Source organism: Panthera onca, chromosome B1, assembly GCF_046562875.1.
Source record: "Panthera onca isolate mPanOnc1 chromosome B1, mPanOnc1 haplotype 2, whole genome shotgun sequence".
NCBI classification, from domain to species: domain Eukaryota; kingdom Metazoa; phylum Chordata; class Mammalia; order Carnivora; family Felidae; genus Panthera; species Panthera onca.
In genome coordinates this window covers 20304886-20319098 of record NC_138342.1, presented here as the reverse complement: position 1 = coordinate 20319098, position 14213 = coordinate 20304886, and the positions used below count along the sequence as shown (strand labels likewise).

Here is a 14213-nt window from a genome sequence, read left to right as displayed (position 1 = left end):
TGGTGCTGTAGACTGAATGTTTGTGTGCCTCCAAAATGTGTACGTTAAATCCTAACCACGAATGTGAAGGTATTAAGAGATGGGGCCTCTGGGAGATGATTAGGTAATGGGGTAAAGTCCTCATAAATGGGATTAGTGCTCTCATAAATGAGACCCCAGAGAGCTCCCTCACCCCTTCTGCCATGTAAAGTTGCATGGAGAAGACTGCCACCTATGAATCAGGAAGTGGGACTTCATCAGACACTGAATCTGCCAGAGCCTTGATCTTGGACTTCCAAGCCTCCAGAACTGTGAGAAATAAATCCTTGCTGTTTATAAGCCACTCAGTCTATGGTATTTTGCAATAGCATTCTGAATGGACTAAGACAAATGGGGGTAGTATTATCTTGGATGATAAAGTCATTCAGTCTTTCATTCAATATGCACTTAGTCATGTGTCCAGACCTTGTCCTCGGCAGTGCTATTGGGTAGCACAATTCCATGCACAATATAGTTACGCAATACATTCACTTTGCTTTCTGTATTCTGGTGATGCAGAGAAAAAGGAGGCAGGCGAGCTTTTTTCCACTCTCTTGTTCCATTGTAATATCCGTGGCAGTTCAAAGACATAAGTCAAATGTTGTAGTTGGAGGAAGGAATACTTGGGTTCAAATCTGTTATTAGATCTTGGGAAACTTCTGTACTCTTCCCTCTCAGTTCCCTCCTGGGCAACATGGAAATAATAGTTTCTGCCTCTTTTACCTCCCAGAATTGTCCAGGCATTTACACCTGTTAGCAGTTTACACAAGTTATCATAATTTAATGAGATCATCAAATGATATTAACTCCTTGAGTGCCCCTTATAAACTGTAAATGTAGCAGTGGTGATTAAAATTCTTACTTTTTAAAAAATAAAGCTCAGGTTGGTTTGAAGAAAGCAAATTTTTTCCAGTTTTTTTTTGGTTGGACAGTGAGGCATTCCCAGAGGAGTTTTAGAACACTTTCCTGCATTACAGGGGGATAATTTATCCACGGTATTTCCAGAAGGCATCACTCTCCAGTCTGCTTATCAGGATTAACTGGGAAACATCTTAAAAATATCCGTACTTGAGGGGCACCTGGGTGGCTCAGTCGGTTAAGCGCCTCTTGGTTTCAGTTCAGGTAATGCATGATCTCATAGTTCATGGGTTTGAGCCCTGCATCAGGCTCTGTACAGATGGCACAGAGTCCGCTTGGGATTTTCTCTCTCTCTCGCTCTGCCTCTTCCCTACTTACCCTCTCTCTCAAAAAAAAAAAAAAAAAAAAAAAATCCATATTTGGGTTGCACCCCAAGCGATTGAATTGCAATCCCTGGGGGTAGGACGTTTTAAAAAAATTAAAAATCACCACTGAATGATTCTAATGTGCAGCCTGGGCAGAGAAGCACAGCCTCAAGAAATGTTCTAAACTAATGCCCGTGGTTTTGCCAGAAAAACTACTGAGCATTACAATTGTCCTGAGTGGACAGATCGTGGTTTGCCCAGCCTGCTTCCACCTTCTGAAGGTGGCAGCTGTGGAGAAACTGCGTGTTCAGGCCTCAGGATAGAGGGCCTGCCCTCTGCTCTTACAATGGCATTGACAGCATTTCATATGTTTTACGGTAGTTATAAAGTCACCTGTAATTGAATTGCTTCACAGAGTACAGCGTACTTTCAGATGCATCATCTCATTGAAATAAATTTATTTCTTTTTTGCAGATACAAGGAAACATATGCTCATCATAGGAATTTTACCAACTCTAGAAAAGTGAAAGGAGGAATTAAAAAAATCTCTCAAATCCTGTTATCCGAAGACAACTATTGTTAATATTTTACAAATTTCCTTCCAGTTGTTTTTAATGAGTTACAATGACATCATAAAATTATTCATATTCATTGTGAAAAATCAAATACAGAGATTATAAAGCAAAAAATGTCCCTGTCCTCTCCCTAACCCCCCACCAACCCCAACCCCTACAACCACTTTGCCAAATCACATTCTTCAGAGGCAGACATTGTTAATGTTCTTTACGTGCAAACACTTTCAGGCTTTTCCTTCTAAGTTAAAAAGTTTTTGCTTTTCATGGTCGTATTCTTAAAGTAAATTCAATTTCTATTCTGTTTTACCCCATTGAACATTACATCAAAAGCTTTCTTGAACATAATTTCTAATGGCTGTATAATATTCTATTGAGTATATGTATTATCATTTGCTTAATTATACGCTGTTGAATAATTGCCTTGTTTTCGGTTTTTCACTATGATAAATTCTGCAATGACTATCTTTGTACATAAAACCTTTTCTGTTCCCATCTAGGCAACTTCTATAGAAAAATCCACCTTCAGGAAGAGTATTCGTGGGTCACAGTGATGCTTCTTTCCATGACCTTGGAAAGTTTGGCCATGCAGGTACCTGTACATTTTATAGTAATACAGAGAAAGCGTCATGGGTCTTAGGATCAGATACATTTGTATTCAAATACCAGCTTTGCCACTGATTAGCTGTGTGACCTTGGAAAGTAACTTAATCTCTCTGACTCTCATATCTGCATCTGTAGTATATAGATAGCAATGCCTACTTGATGGTTGTTACTATGAAGCTTATTTTGTAAGGCACTTAAAGTAATACCTTCCCTAAATAAATACTGAGTAAAAATTGTTTCCTCTACCTCCTTTAAAAGAAAAACAAAACTTTTTTTGCTTTAAGAAAAATTGAGGTAGGGGTGCCTGGGTGGCTCAGTCAGTTAAGCGTCCGACTTCAGCTCAGGCCGTGATCTCACGGCTCATGAACTAGAGTCCCGCGTCGGGCTCTGTGCTGACAGCTCAGAACCTGAAGCCTCCTTCTGATTCTGTGTCTCCCTCTCTCTCTGCCCTCTCCCTCTCACGTTCTGTCTCTCTCTCTCTCAAAAATAAACGTTATAAATTTTTTTTTTTAAAGAAAAATTGAGGTATAACATATACAGGAAGTTACACAGCTGTTAAATGTATAGTTTGATGATTTTTTTACATGTGCATAAACCCATGTAATCACAATTCATATCAAGATATAGAAGAACATTTCTGTCACCGTAGGTGATTCTCTTATGCCCTGTACCCCTCAATAACCATCCCCACTTCCCAGAGGTAACCACTGACTTCTATCACCTTGGATTAATTTTCCTATTCTTGAACTTTATTTTTATTTTTTAAGCACATTTTAAAAAATTTATTTATTTAATCGAGAGAGGGAGGGAGAGAAATCGTGTGCAAGCAGAGGGGGAGCAAAGAAAGAGAGGGAGAGAGAATCCCAAGCAGACTCTGCACTGTCATTGCAGAGCCTGACTCAGGGTTTGATCTCACAAACCGTGAGATTAAGACCTGAGCTGAAATCAAGACTCTGATGCTTAAGTGACTGAGCCACCCAGGCGCCCCTTGAACTTTATTTAGTGGAATCATATAGTAAGTATTCTTGCGGGTACAGTGTCTTTTGCTCAATATTATGTCTGTGAGATTCATCCATGCTATTGTATTAATAGTTTATTCTTTTGTATTGTTTTATAGTATCCCAAAGCAAGAATATTCCAACACTGACTTATCCATTCTCCTGCTGACAGACAGTTGAGTTGTTTCCAGTTTGAAGGTGTTATGAATGCTTTTCCTGTCTATTGTAGACAACTAACACATTTCTTTTGGATATATACCTGGGAGTGGGATTGCTGAGTTATGGGTGGATGAAGATTTAGTTTGGGTAGACATTTCTTTTATCTCCTCTGAAGACAAATTGTGAAAAGTTAAAACCATTCATTTATTCATTCAACAGATGTTTGTGAAGTGCTCTGTATGTATCAGGCACTGTGCTAAATCCTAAGGTAGCGGGGTCCCAGGGTTAGTTAAATGAGAGGTTCAAAGATGTCACTAAAAACCACTCTTCCTTCTCACCATCTTCAGAGTACTTTAGAGTATTCAACTTCAGGTTATACCCTCACTCTCAAGAAGGCTGCTGCAGCTCCAGGTATCACATCATTACAAGATCTCATCCACAAACAAGAAGTAGGGAGAAAGAGCATCCTTCTTCGTGTGTGTGTGTGTGTGTGTGTGAATTTTGTTTGTTTATTTATTATTTTTGTGAATTTTATTTTTTAATCCTTTCCCTCAAATTTCCAGTAGATTTTCCTTCAGGCCCTATGTCATACACTCATGCTCTAGCAGCAAAGATGTCTGAAATGAAGTGTATTCAGCATTTTCTTTCCTGTTTTTTAATGTTTATTTATTTTTGAGAGAGAAAAGGATATCGACCGCAAGCAGGGGAGGGGGAGAGAGAGAAGGAGGGGCAGAAACCGAAGCAGGCTCCAGGCTCTGAGCTGTCAGCACAGAGCCTGATGCGGGGCTCAAATTCACGGACCTTGAGATCATGACTTGAGCCGATGTCAGATGTTTAACCAACTGAGCCACCCAGGCTCCCCTCCCTTTATACTGTTCTGATGCTCATTCTCATGTCACTCCATGTTGTGGGGATTTCATCAAGAATTGTTAAAATGAAAGATCAGTTGAGAAAGGTGAAGAGGAGAAACAAAGAGAACGCATTTCATGCGGTGATGGAAGTCTATGTAATTTATAAATTGTATGGCTAGAGAAATTGTAGCTTATTATTTTAGGATGCAAAAGAGAATGTGGAAATTGGAATCAGTTACAAGGAGATGTATTGCAGTTAGCCAACGTTTGTTGCTTCACAAATACATGAAAAAATACGATCGTGTGAAGGATATTGGATACCAAATGGGCTTTATTTTTAACTGTTTGTTTTAATAGCTCATGAAAATATGGCGGTGCTTTTTATGGCTGTAATGAATTTTAAGGATATGAGGCTTCACTTCAGCTTTCTAGCACTAAATCTTTTTAGTAGAGAGAAGATACTCAGTGTGCTGGTATCCCTCCAAGCTCCTGGTGGTCAATTCCTCCTTCTGTTGCTCTTCATACTTTGCTAAAAACTGCAGGCTGTATGGGTAGAAGCAGTGACAATTTCAGCAGGTGGTTCCTAGGAAACTGGTATCATGCTCTGTGAGCCTCATTTGCCTTCCTCAGGTTTCTTTTCATTTCTTGAATACAAACCTTTCTCCCTTCCTCTGGAGGATGTATGATGGCTTTTGTGGCACTGGAACTTTAAAAGGGGGAAAATATATGGGTGTATTGAGACTCTTTGGTTGCAATATCAGAGATTCAACTTAACTTCTTGGCCCTAAAGAGAGACTTGATTGTAAGAGACTCTTAAATACAAAAGACAAACTGAGGGTGGCTGGAGGGCTGTTGGGTGGGGGGATGGGCTAAATGGGCAAGGGGCATTAAGAAGGGCAATTGTTGGGATGAGCACTGGGTGTTATATGCAAGTGAGGAATCACTAAATTCTATTCCTGAAATCATTATTACACTGTATATTAACTAACTTGGATTTAAATTAAAAACAAAATAAAAAAAGAGAATTGATTGGTTCACGTAACTGAAAAGTCTAGGACATACTGACCTCAGGCATGGCTGGATCCAGGAGCTCAAATGTTAAAGGACTGGTTTGCATGTCTTGTATCTTGCCTGCTTTCCTCTGTTGTGGCTCCATTCTCAGACAGGCTGATCTCCAGTGGTGACAGGATAGCTGCCAACATTTTGTCTTCTCAGCAAACTCAGTACGAGAAAACATATTCTTTCCTCAATAGTTCCAGGAAAAGGTATGCACTCTGGAGGATGAAGGGTAAGGATACGGCTGATACTGAGCCAGAAGGCACCAGTCCAGGTGGGAATACAGTTTGTAATTGCCATCAGATGGGGCAGTGCCTATACTGTACCTGTTGACTATTCTGAGGTAAGGGGAAGTGGCAAAGAGTTATCCTATTGTGCTTTTTACACTCTTATTTCATTTCATTCACCCAAATTTTAATTTTTCCTTTACCTCTTTCTTTGCCCCTCCAAAGTCTCAAGAAGCGGGTAGGCAAGATTCTATCCCAGTTGGGGAGAATAAGTGTGATACGATGGTCATAATGGTGACTGTGCGTGTGGCAAATGGGACCTGATTATTCCAGGCCCTGTATTTCATCCTTTGTCCAGGAAGAAAGTAAGACAAACCTCAGCTTCATTGGGGCAAGTGCCTAATGTCACATTCACCATTGTATTTCCAGCACATCACAGACCAGTGCCTGGCACAGCAGGAGTATTCATCAAATAGTATTTGAATGCAGAGAAGAAGAAACGTGAGGAAGCAATACAATTTTTTTCTTATTGTCTTACAGAGCATGAGCTATGGAGCTGGAGTACCTGGGCTTAAAACCAGGCATTTCTAGCCCTGGCCTCACCGGCCGCATGACTTGAGGCCTGACACTTAGTAGAGAGGTAAGATACTCAGTTATCATAGATACTCCCTATGGCTCAGTTTCTTTATTTGAAAAATGGAGATAGTAGTAGGAATTGTTGAGAGAATTAAGTGAATAATACACACAAAAAATACTTACATGGTAGACTGGATCTCTAGTCACCTATATCTAATCATCTACGGGAAGAATGTACCTCCCCACCCCCTTTGAAGTTAAACTTGGCCTTGCGACTTGACTTAGCCAAAAAAATGTGAGAAGAAGTGCCATGTGTTCCTTCTGAGTGGAAGCTTTAAAGGCCAGTGTATGTTTTGACATAGGGTGTGTAGTAAAGAATTTGGCCTTGCTCTCCTGAAATCATTGTGGCACTGTGTGTTAGCTAACTTGGATGTAAATTAAAAAAATAAATTAAAAAAAAAAAAAAGAATTTGGCCTTGCCCAAAGAAAGGACTGGCCTTTGCCCTCAGCTTCCACGAGGTACTCAACGTCATACTTGATAGGAATGTCTTTGGTGAGGGTGGCGGTTGGCCACACCAGGAAGACCAACCATGTGATTTAGGGTGGGGACCTTGGGTCACGTGTTGTCAGTCAATCATTCAATCAATCATTAAATCCTGCCATTAATCATGCCTCTCTAACCTCAATAAAAACTCTAGATGCAGAAGCTCAGGTGAGCTGCCTTGGTCAGCAATATTCTGTGAGTAGCATCAGGGATTGATGCTGGGAGAGTAATGAATCCTGAGGACTGCATAGTTTTGTGTCTGGAAACTTCCCAGATTCTGCCCTACGTGTCTCTTCCTTTAGCTGTGTAACTGTAAGCGCAAAAGCTTTCGGCTAGTTCTTAGAATCCTTCTAGTGAATTACTGAATCTGAAAGTATTTGGGGGAAACTTCTGAACTTGCAGTTGGTGTCAGAAGTGAAGACAATCTTAGGGATTGTGTCCTCAAATTTTTCAGTTTGGGCAATTTTCAGTTTGGTTTAACGCTGAATATACGCTTCTGTTTTTTCTATTGATAGGGCCCTGGCAGTGTTCCTGATATTGTCAGCTTTATCAGTCTGGCTCTTAGGATAAAGAGGATGATATGTGGGAACACAGTCCCCAGCCCACCTGTGTCACATGAGTGAGAAGTAAACTTTAATTTATTTAAAACAAAATTCTGCTTATTTGGGGATTGTTTGTAGTCACAGTGTAACCTAACCATCCTAACTGATGTAGCCTGGCCAAGGGCCTGGCACATAGTAAACACTCAATAAATATTAGCTACTACAAATTAGTACTGTAACATGAATACCTTTTTATAATATAAACATCTATACAGATCATCTTTAAATTACAAGAAAACTTCCTAATAGTGTCTGTTCTTTAAATCTTGGGAGCTGAAAAAAATACAATTCCCAAATGAAGTTCTATAAATAACAAGTGCCTTTGAAGTCCTTTACCCGATGAAGACAATTGATCTTTGGAATCGCTGAGGATTTAGCATTCACAGCCTAGCAGCCATTTTCCCAAAATCCAGAGCCCCCAGCTTCCACCCAGAAAAAAATCTGGAGTTTTCTTTATTTTTTTTTAATTGTGGGAAAATACACATAACATAAAATTAGCCATTTTAACCACTTTGAAGTGCTCAGTTCGGTAGTGTTAAACATATCACCCACTGTTGCATCACCCATCTCCAGAACTTCTTCATGCGATTTTCGATATACTCCTCACCCTCGCCCCTAGCCACTACCATTTCACTCTCTGTTTCTATTAATTTGATACTCCAGGTACCTCCTATAAATGGAATTAAGTAGTATTTTGTCTTTTTGTGACTGGCTGATTTCGCTTAGCATAATGCCTTAAGACTCATCCATGTTGAAGCATTTGTCAGAATTTCCTTCCTTTTTAAGGCTGAATAATGCCCCATCGTGTGTTTATAACACATTTTGTTTATCCGCTCATCCATCAGTGGACGCCTGGGTTGCTTCCACTTTTGCCTGTTGTGAAGGATGTTGCTATGAACGTGGGTATACACGCACCTCTCTGAGACCCTGCTTTTGGTTCCTTTGTATATATCCCCAGAAGTAGAACTGCCACATCATAGAGCAATTCCATGCTTTAGTTTTTGAGGAACTGCCATACTATTTTCCATAGTAGCTACACTTTTATATTTCTACCAATAGCCAAAGCAGTTTTAAAGTCGATTCTGCATCGGAGGCAAGCCAGGTGCACTTTAGAACTTAGCCCCAGTCTACTCTTCCTAGTATCTCTTCCATCCTCGAAATAAGGGGATTAAAAAGAATCTTCTTCCTAGATGACATAGGTGGGAGGAGTTTTCAGGGGAGATTAACCAAAGTAAGGGAGTAAGCCATCACCTCCATTAGACTTCCTCAAAGCCTCGCCTTTTTTTGCCTGTCCACCTCCCGGCCAGTCTTCCTCTCTCATCCAGAATCTGCAAGGGATACAAGGGCTTGACAGAGCTTCCATATTTGATTTGCAACCATTACTCTTTCTCCTCTTTTCAAAAGGGAAAATGTTTTCTTTAAAGGATTATATGCATCTTCTTTCTCTCCATCTATTTTACCAGTACATGGGTGGTGGTTAGCCCAGGCTCATTGCTGGTTATTGATCTGTAACAAACTGCTGGGTAACAAATTACTGCCAAACTCAAAACAATGACCATTTAATTATATCTCATGAATTTGTGGGTTATGAATCCAAGTGAGCTTATTTGGGTGATTCTTCTATATCATGATGGTCAACTAGGGTCACCTGGTGGCTTTAGCTTGTGGGTGACCACTTTGAAAGGCTTTACTCACTTGTCTGGTTTCTTGGAAGATGACTGGAAGGCTGGGACCCCCAGCTGTCAGGGGTTCCCACACAAAGCATGCATGGTGGTCTCAGGGTGGTCAGACTTCTTACATAGCAACTTAGGGCTTGAAAGAATGTTCTAAGGACCAAGAGGTGAATGCTTCTAGTCTGTTAAGGCTTAAACCCAGGCACAGAGTAAGCTTTTGCCATATTTTATTGATGAAAACAGTTACAGAGCGCACCTAAATTGAAGAGGAGGGCACATACACCTCATCTATTGATGGGAGGCGTGGCAAATAGTTTTTGGCCATTTTTAATCTTTTGGACTATTTACATAAGAAGAAGGTAACAAGATTATGACTCAGGTAGAGTCTGAGTTTCACAGTGATCAAGGATGGGGAGATTAAAGGACTAGCCTACATTAGGTACAGCAGAAGACTGACATACCAAAAAGTTAGCTATAGCCAAATCCCAAAACAGTGAGTGAAAGATTAATAGATTAATTAAATGTTAAAATTACTGAGTGGAAAAAAATATATATAAGAAAAATAATATGTTTAATAAAGGGGTACTATTAACATAGAAAGAACTTTATAAATTAATGGTAGAAAATACATCTGGAAATGCAAGGGCTCCAGTATATACAGAACAATCCTAAAAACCAAAAAGAGCAAACTTGAAGGACTTACTCTTTCTGATTTCAAAAATTACTACAAAACTATTGTAAATAAGACTGTGTGGTACTGGCATAGAGCAGAATATAGATCAATAGAACAGAATTGAGAATTAAGAAAAAATCAACCTAGGGTCAATTAATTTTTGACAAGGATGCCAAGAACAATTCAGTGGGTTAAAGATTAGTCTTTTCGGCGAATAGTGCTGAAACAACCAGATATCTACAGGCGAAGGATGGAGTTGGTCCCCTACCTCCTACCATATACAAAAAACAACTCAAGATGAACCAAAGACCTAAATGTAAGTGTATAAACTATAAAACTCCTAGAATAAATGTTCTCTCTTGTCCTTGGATTGGACAGTGTTTTCTTAGATGTGAGGCCTGAAGCATAGCAACCAAAGAAAAAATAGATTCATTGAGTTTCACCAAAATTTAAAACGTTTGTGCTTCACAGGACACTATTAAGAAAGGGAAAAGACAACACGTGGAATGGAAGAATTTTTTTCAAGTCATATATTTGATAAGGAATTAGTATTCAGAATACATAAGGAACTCTTATTCCTCTACATTAAAAAGACAAATTACCCATTTGAGAAATGGGCACAGGGTCTGAATTTATTTTTTCTTTTTAAGGAAAATATACAAATGGCCAATAAGCACATGAGCACATCATTTGTCATCAGGGAAATGAAAATCCAAACCACAATGAGATAGCACATCACACCTACTCACAGAGCTAGCAAAAGATGGGATAATAACAAGCCTTCATGAGGATCTGGAAAAATTGGAGCCTTCCTACACTGCTGATGGGATATAAAATGGCAAAGCTGTTCTGGAAAATCATCTGACAGGTACTCTAAAAGTTAAACATAGGTTTACCAAATCACCCTCAATTTCATTCCAAGGTATATACCTAAAATAACGGAAATGATATAAACTGCTATAACATTTGCAGAGAGCAGATCAGAAATAGTTGTCATAACTTTAAATGTGCATATCCTTCGACCCATAAATTTCACTTCTAAGAATGTATTCTAATGAAATATATTAAGGCAAGAGTGCAAAATATGTGTCTAAGATATTCCCTGAAGTGTCATTTAGTAAATTTGGAAATAAAGTAAAATATCTAGCAATAGGAAATCAGTTATGGCATAATTTCTATCAGTCAGTGCAACACTTAGTACCTCTTTAAGAGGATATTGTGTTGCTGGGCTTTTTTTTTCCTGTAGTTTTTTTCCTGTCTGGTGGGGATGAACAGCCTAGGGCAAACATCTTTCTTATGCACCTCTGGGCCCAATTCGCAGAAGACGGACTGTGTATTTGAAGCAAAGGAGGAGAATGCGTGATGTTTGCAAATTCTTTTTTGACCGTTTCTCTGTGTTGGGGTGAGGGTGAGTTGCTTTTTATGTGTCTATCTGAGCGCTGGGGGAAGAAAGATGCCCCTCCGTGTCCTAAATGAGAAGAGAACTGTGATCAGGAGTGGACGAGGTTCACAATTTCAGCCCGGAGGAAGGTCAGTAAAAGAGGTGAGGGCAGCTCCCACCTAGGAAAGGCAGTCCCCACAAGCCTGCAGGATACCAGAGCTTGCTTGCTGTCTGCTCCCAGATCACAAGAGAGCCTCCCTGACTCGGGGCCCAGCAACCCTTGGCAATCTACACATCTCACCTTCAGGCAGGTGGTTGGACGCATACGGGCTAATGCCTAGACTTCGCTTCATATTGACTGGCTTTGCCCCTTTGGGCCCTGAAATTTCCACTTCACTGCAATGAGTCTAAGGAAAGCCTGGCTCTGGAGGGAGGCTGGGTTGCCCAGCCTGAATTTTAATATGTCTTAAGGCATCTATTTACTGAAAGGGAAAACTGTCTATAATATATTAAGTAGGAAAAACAAAGCTGAAAAAGTATATATGTTGTGATTTCTATTTTTTATATTAAAAAGCATACAAGTATTTGCTAAACAAAATATTCTGATGAGCACGTAACTAATGTGGTAACTGGATACCACTGGCTATGTTTTCAGAGGTGATCCTTATCTTCTTATTACATACTTTCTTTTCTTATACTTCACCAATATTTGATCTTTTTTTTTTTTTTTCAGTGAGCATTCGCTACTTTACAAAAGAAGAAACAAGACTATTTTGTTGAAGTGTGCCAACGTGAAAGGGTTAGTTAGTTATTATTGGTCAGAATACGTGGACTTTGGAGCCTGGCAGGTCAACAATGACACGCGGAAAAGCACACAACACAAGGGTGACTGCAGATTGCTGGGCAGAGGGCGTTTACTTTCTGGTCCACTGAATACCCCGCTCTGGATGCTAGCGGCCAAGTTTCCTTCTGTGTTATGTGGGAGGAAAAAGGATGTCAGAAACTTGTCTGCTAAAGGAAGAGTGTTATGGGCTGAATTACATCACGCTAAAATTCGTACATGGAAGCCCTAACTCATAGTACCTCCGAATGTGACTGGATGAGATAGGGTCTTTAAAGGGTGATTAAATGAAGGTGAGGCCATTAGGGTGGGCTTTAATCCAATCTGATTGGTGTTCTTATAAGAAGAGAAAGTAAGACTCACTGAGAGACCCCAGGAATGTGCACACACAGAGAAGAGACCATGTGAGGACACAGCCAGAAGGCAGCCAAGGAGAGAGGTCTCAGAAGAAACTAAACTCGTCGGCACCTTGATCTTAGACTTCTAGCTTCCAGAACTTGGGAGAAAATAAGTGTCTGTTGTTTAAGCTGCCCTGTCTGCTATTTTGTTATGGTAGCCCAGCAAATGAATACAAGGATACTCATGATTTTAAGTTTCTGCATGTTGCCATGTGTAAATATTTCAGCCCAAATAGTTTCACAAATGCTGCCTTTTTTTTTTTTTTTTTTTGCCTTCACGGAGGACCTTTCTTCAACAAATATTTCATAAGAAAAACCTCATCAAAGAAGTTGTCTTTATTTATGATTTTGCATAATGATAGGTCTCCTGAATTTCATTTCATTCCTGTTCAGAACATAAATTTATCCAATTAAAAATAGGTGCTTTAGCAAATGATTCATCTTACAAGGTGAGATATTTCAAAACGCAATGACAGGATTTCAATGTTAATATTGTATACTAGCTGAGGGCTCATTGTTGAATGGGTTCAGAGCCCCCTGTGCTTATTAATAAAGGGTAAATTTCAAGTCTCCCTGTTTGAAAATGATGCTTCCCATAACTGAATTTTAGAATTTAATTTGATAAATACTTTGCTTAAGAATGTTCATAAACACATGATAAGATGTACAATTTGGTCACCAGAGAAAAGCCAATTAAGATCACAATGAGATACCACTATATATATCAGGATAGATAAAATTAAAAAAAGACTAAAAAAAAAAAAGACTTATGCTACCAAGTGTTGTTAAGGATATGATGCAATTGGAACTCATACACTGTTGGTGGGACTACAGTCACTTTGGCCAACAGTATGGCATCACCTTATAAAGTTAAAGATTCATTACCATACAACCATTCTTACGAGCAGAAATTCTTGGGGGGGTGCCTGGGTGGCTCAGCTGGTTGAACTTCTGACTTCAGCTTAGGTCATGATCTCATGGTTTGTGAGTAAGAGACCCACATAGGGCTCTCTGCAGTCAGCACAGAGCCTGCTTTGGGCCCCCTGTCTCCCTCTCTCTCTGTCCCTCCCCGATGCTTCCTCTCTGTCTCTCTCTCTCTCTTTCGCTCTCAAAAATAAATAAACATTAAAAAAATTCTACTTCTGACTATTTACCCAAAAGAAATGAAAACATATGTCCAAACAAAACATGTATATGAACAGTTGTGGCAACGTTATTCATAACAGCCCCCAACTGGAAACAAGTCAATGGTCCATAACTATGAATGGAGAAACAGAGTGGTACATCTGTAGCATGGAAAACTATGCAGCAATAAAAAAAGAGAAAATATTAATACAGACAACAACATGGATACATCTCAAAAATATTAAACTAAATGAAGTCAAAGACAAAGACTCCAAACTGTATGAATCTATTTAAATGAAATCCTATAATATGCAAAACTATAATGATAAGAAGCAGATCAATGGTTGCCTGGGGCCAGGGTAAGGGAGATAAGTGAATACAAAGGGTCTGAAGACATTTTTTAGGGTGGAGAATATTCTTTTCTTTTTTTCCTTTTTTTTTTAAGTAGGCTTCACACTCAGCGCAGGACCCAATGCAGGGTTTGAACTCATCATGCTGAGATCAAGACCTGAGCTGAGGTGAAGAGTCGGACACTTAACTGACTGAGCCACCCAGGCGCTGCTGTTCTACTTTCTCGACTGTGGTGGCAGTTAAATGATTGTCCAAAATTACAAACCTTCATCAAACCGGACACTTAAAATCAGTGTAAATAATACCTGAACAAAAAAGAGGAAAAAATTTCCAGTTATC

The 14213-nt window shown here is 39.5% G+C and overlaps 1 long non-coding RNA gene across 2 annotated transcripts; it reads left to right on the top strand.

Moving 5' to 3' along the window:
* Positions 1-2296: 2296 nt before the first annotated feature.
* Positions 2297-13026, top strand: LOC132692654 (uncharacterized). 2 transcript variants are annotated; one of them, XR_009616503.3, is made up of 5 exons: positions 2297-2405; positions 6251-6350; positions 7346-7456; positions 10429-10646; positions 11893-13026. It is a non-coding gene; the product is annotated as an uncharacterized LOC132692654 (long non-coding RNA). The 2 variants fall into 2 exon arrangements; XR_009616502.3 differs by lacking the exon at positions 7346-7456.
* The last annotated feature ends 1187 nt before the right edge of the window (positions 13027-14213 follow it).